The 5,554-nt window shown below is 46.3% G+C and overlaps 1 pseudogene across 1 annotated transcript; it reads left to right on the forward strand.

Annotated features, from left to right (window-relative positions):
• The first annotated feature begins 2,425 nt into the window (after positions 1 to 2,425).
• On the forward strand, positions 2,426 to 4,960 carry LOC309374532 (cation channel sperm-associated protein 2 pseudogene; annotated as a pseudogene). Its single transcript has one exon. The product of its transcript is annotated as a cation channel sperm-associated protein 2 pseudogene (transcript).
• The last annotated feature ends 594 nt before the right edge of the window (positions 4,961 to 5,554 follow it).

A 5,554-nucleotide genomic window follows, 5' to 3' on the forward strand; every position in this document is an offset into this window, starting at 1 on the left:
ACTTCACTGCCTCTATTGCATCTGCAGAAAACAGCAGCAGGAGACTCTTTCAGGTGGTTCACAATTTAGTGGAACCACCTGCTCCATCGGGGCCCAGTAGTGGCCACATTATCTCCTGCAATGATTTTGCAAAGTTTTTTGCCGATAAAGTCGCTCAGATTCGGTAAGAGATAGACTCCACTATGGATTCAGGCCTCACCATGCGACTGAAACTGCCTTGGTCGCACTGGTCGATGATCTCCGGCAGGCTGGGGACAAAGGTGAGAGCTGTTTCCTAGTTCTGTTGGATCTCTCAGCGGCTTTTGAATACCATTGACCATAACATCCTTCTGGACCGTCTAGAGGGGCTGGGAGCGGGGTGCACTGTTATACAGTGGTTCTGCTCCTTCCTCCTGGGCTGTGTTCAGAAAGTGGTGGGGGGGGGATGAGTGTTCACACCCCTGGGCTCTCACTTGTGGGGTCCCTCAGGGTTTCTGGCCCCCATGCTTTTCAACATCTACATGCAGCTGCTGGGAGAGATCACCAGGGGGTTTGGGCTGGGTGTTCATCAGTATGCAGATGATACCCAGCTCTACCTCTCTTTCAAATTGGAACCAGTGAAGGCAGTGAAGGTCCTGTATGAGTGTCTGAAGGCGGTTGGAGGATGGATGGTGGCTAATGGATTGAATCCTGACAAGACAGAAGTACTGTTCTTGGGGGACAGGGGACAGGCTGGTGTGGAGGACTCCCTGGTCCTGAATGGGGTAACTATGCCCCTGAAGGACCAGGTGCACAGCCTGGGAGTCATTTTGGAATCACAGCTGTCCATGGAAGCACAGGTCAATTCTGTATCCAGGGCAGCTGTCTACCAGCTCCATCTGGTACACAGGCTGATACCCTACCTGCCCGTTGACTGTCTCGCCAGACTGGTGCATGCTCTGGTTACTCTTGCTTGGACTATTGCAATGCGCTGTACATGGGACTACCTTTGAAGGTGACCCAAAAACTACAATTAATCCAGAATGTGGCAGCTAGACTGATGACTGAGGGCAGCCGCTGAGACCATATAACACTGGTCCTGAAAGTTTTGTTTTTTGTTTTTTTTTAAACCTCTGCTTAAAAACCTTCAATGAAGGTACCCCACCTTCTGAAGTAGAGCATCTTGGCTATGAGACCTGAAAGACCTGCCAGTGTGGTGTAGTGGTTAAGAGCGGTGGACTTGTAATCTGTTGAACCGGGTTTGATTGCCTGCTCTTCCACATGTAGGTGCTGGGTGACTTTGGGCTAGTCACAGTTCTCTGAAGTCTCTCAGCCTCATTCACCTCAAAGAGTGTTTGTTGTGGGGGAGGAAGGGAAAAGGAGATTGTTAGCCGCTTTGAGAATCCTTAGGGCAGTGATAAAGCAGGATATCAAATTCAAACTCCTCCTCCTCCTCCTCCTCCTCCTCCTCCTCCTCCTCCCCCTCCTCCTCCTCCTCCCTGCCTTGCAAGCCTTTTTCCACCTGGGCTAAGAGGGCAGAGCCCTGACTGACTCCAACTACAAAAGCTGAGGCTGCAGAATAGATTCTTGGGCTGGTGAATTGTTTAGGTAGATTGCTGGAGGATGGTTGCTGCTGTTATTGACATTTATTTTTGTATCTTTATTTTGGATGATATTATGATTTATGTGGATCCCCCCCCCCCAATTTGGTTGCAAACTTTTGATGTTTTATTGTTTATGTTGTTTGTGACCACTTTTGTTATAATTGTAATTATGTATTTTTTTCCCCACATTGTAAGCGGCCTTGAACATGGTTTTAATTATGGAAAGGTTGCATATGAATAACAGTATGTATGTATGTATGTATGTATGTATGTATGTATGTTGTGCGTTTCATTGTAGAACAGCTCTGTAGAAGGCATCTGAAAGAAGGCAGGGAAGGTTCCTGCCAGACGTCTAGGCTCCACAGGTCAGACTCTGCCACAATAAATATTCCCTAGCAAGGGCTAATTGAACTCCAGGGCTGTGGGGAACTACAAGAAGTGCCCATCAGAGGTGAAGCATAAGGGATCAGATGGTCCTTTCTGCTTAGGCTGTTTCGGGCTTTGGAAATTCACACAAACACCTTGAACCTGGTCCAGAAAAAGAAACTGGCAACCAGTACAGCTGCCACAGCAGAGGAGCAACATATTGCCAGTAGTTTAGTCATGTAATTAGTTTGGCTACTGCATTCTGCACTAGCTGCAGGTTCTGAAGCAGATACAGGGGTAGCCCACATAAAGTGCATTGCAATAATCAAGCCTCAAGGTTACCAGTGCATGGACCACTGCAGTTAGACAATATACTGACTCATGTCTGCATTCCATTATATAACTTGCATGCATTGATCCTAAGAACTGCAGTCCTAGGAATACCAATAGAATCAGGCTAGTGGAATGCTCTGACTGCTCCAGGAGAATACTCTCAACTGTGAGGTCACCACTGAGTGTCTATTATGCTGTATGAAGAACCTTCCAATCTCCTCTGGGCCGTACCAGGAGGAGCCAGCAGGAGTCATGGAGGACCAGCCACCCTCATCACAAGCTTCCAAAGAGACAAATGAAGTACCCTTTGAACTGCATCCCCGAGCAGATGCCATCCGCTCCAAGCTGATCTACACTTTCTATCTGATTGACTATCTACGGGGGCTAGGCAGTGCTATTCCACGCCATAACATACGAGATTTCCTGGACCATCGGAAGCTAAAGAAGATAATGCTCACAGACCATCACCAGCTGGTGCGCTTCAATGTTGCGCCCAAACGGAATGTCATGATCACGCGAGAAAAACGCTGCCGAAACCGTATCCGCGTGCGCTGCAGCCGCTGGCCCCCTGTCGCCATGTGGGCTTATTCAGTCCTGAACAGCCAAATCTTCAAAGTCTTCATGATCTTCCTCATCTGCCTGAACATGGTGGTCCTCATGATCTTAGTAGAGATAAGGGACAAGTTGGAGGACCACTTTGTGAAAATGAAGATAGCAATGGAGGTGATCATCTGGGTCATTGTCCTCATCTTTTTGGTGGAAATTGGGCTGAACTGGGCTGTTAGCTTTCAGGATTATTTTAAGAGCTCCTGGAATGTCTTTGACTGCACAGTCACCATCATATCCTTTATCCCTGAGTTGATATTCCTCGTTGAAAAGAAACACAGCAAGGCCGTCACATACTTCCTCCAGGTTTGCCGTGTGCTGCGATGCTTAAAGCTCTTCCCTAGACTCCGGCAAATCCGGATCCTCATTATGGCCCTCTTCAAAGCAATGAAAGCCATGAGCTTCATCCTGGTGCTCCTCGTCTTCTTCTTCTATATTTTTGCCGTATCAGGCATTTTCTTCTTTGAGGGCTACACTCGCTCAAACCTGGACGACCTAGAGTACAACATGTATTTTCAAGACATGCCCAATTCACTGGTGACCATCTTCATTCTCTTCACCATGGACCATTGGTATGCTCTGCTGCAGGACACGTGGAAGGTCCCAGAGATAAACAAAGCAATCAGTGGCTTGTTTATCTGCTTGTGGCTCCTCATTGGGGCATTCATCTTCAGAAACCTCATGGTGGCCACCATGGTCACCAATTTCCAGACCATTCGGAATGAATTGAGTGAAGAAATGAAGCAGATTGAGACTCAGCAGAAAGCTGACAAATTTAAGCTGGAACTGCTGGAAAAGAAGTACAGCTCACCCCAGGGGCAGGACAGAATGAGCATGGGGCCATCCACAATATACAGCATACCAGAAGTCGAGGCTGGGTCACTGGATTGGGAAACATATGTCCACAAGAACCTGCCAGGGCTATACGAGGCTGAAAATGACGAGCAGGTCATTTGGCCCCGTGACGCCCTCTTCCGCTACTTTGAGCTGCTGGAGAAGCTGCAGTATAACCTGGATGAGCGCAAACAATTGCAGAATTATGCCGTCTTGGCTCTGTCCAACCTGGAGGACAAGGAGTGATGGCTTCTGAAGGATCAAGAAGATGCAAGTGTGGACTTCTGCTTCTATTAGACTAGAACTGCAAGGAAAGATTACAAAACCACCCGGTTTGCAGGTTTTGGACACTTTTTGATGTCTCTAGGGTTTCATAGCATTGGTGAGCAAGGTACACCAGCGTACACCCTCAAATGCCACATTTTACTGTGGGCCAGACAGACATCTGTTCTGCACATATGTAATATTTGATCTACAAGAATAAATTCCCCCATACCCCAGAAAGTTGGCATAAGACACAACAATGGACCAAAGAGCCAACTTTTTATTAATTAACCACAAGTGTCTTGCAATAAGCTAGGAGTGACCTGCTTGAACGCTGGGGATATCCTTCCTTAGGGGAGGCAATGGAATGACCACCTCTGTTTCCTGTTGAGGAAACCTCACTCTGGCTTCTGGATCAGAGGATTGACTGGTCCATGCCCTTCCTTTTCCACTCACGAAACGTTGAGCTGGGAAGCGCTAGTTTGCTCCATTTCTTACCTGTTCTATTCCTGTCAGATGGGTGAAGCTTCTAGGAACCAAAAGTCATTTCCTTCTTCATCCACTTGAGCTGGCCGTTGATGTCTGGTAGGTGACACGGTGTCCCTTCAACAACTCAGTGAACCACAACCCCATTTCCTTTTCTCTCCTTGACCACACTCCCTACCTATTGTGGCAAAACCAAGGAGTCCATCAAGCAACTGAAACCCACCATATTGAGCTCAAAGAGTATGTTGTAGCTGAAGCAATGGTACACCTTTGACCAATATGGGTGATACCAACAAATTCCTAATTAGTACCCTAGTAAATGACTGACAAATCTATCCTCCTGAAAAACATAAGGGCAGTCTTATTGAAATGTTGCAAATAACTCCTTTATTCTGAGAACACATAGCCACATACACAATTTTATTGCAAGCTGAGAGAATCAGTTACATCAGTAGTAGAAGGATCTTTGTGGTTAATTAATTAAAGAAATGTTTCCAGCTTTAAAATGATTGATTATGGTATTGCCTTTCTTCCTGAATTCTTATTTTAAGTATTTATTTAAATCGATTCAATGAATTGTTCATCCAAGCCTCAAGGCAGCTTAAGAACAAGTCAAAATATGATGGCTTGGATCCAAACGTTCTCTTTCTCTGTTGGAAGGAGCATTTCTTGTTCATCAGAAGGACCACATGCATCCAAGGAAGATTCCCATCAGGAAAGAAAGTGGCATCCATCAGAGGAAGGGGAACTGTGGATCCAATCCAAAAGAAAGAAAAAGAAAGAACACAGGATTAGATATATTACTCCAAAAGAAAATGGAGAGGTTAATCTGCATCATCAAAGACCAAATGGAAGAAATGAGACAGCAAAGAAGGGAAATGACACCTCTAAAGGCACTGATTCTGTTCACTCTGGTTTTCATACATGTTTGAAACACATATTTGGGTCTAGCCAGATGACCAGAGTTGGTGTGGGGGCTGATAAAGGGAGAGGCAACATTTGAGCTTTGTGGGGTCCAGGTCCATGGGGGCTGGTCTACGGGAATTACTGAGACACAGCCCTTCCACCAGAAATGTCAGGCAATTAAAAAACAACAACAAACC

Source organism: Podarcis melisellensis (genome assembly GCF_964234715.1).
Source record: "Podarcis melisellensis genome assembly, chromosome: 7".
NCBI lineage: Eukaryota > Metazoa > Chordata > Lepidosauria > Squamata > Lacertidae > Podarcis > Podarcis melisellensis.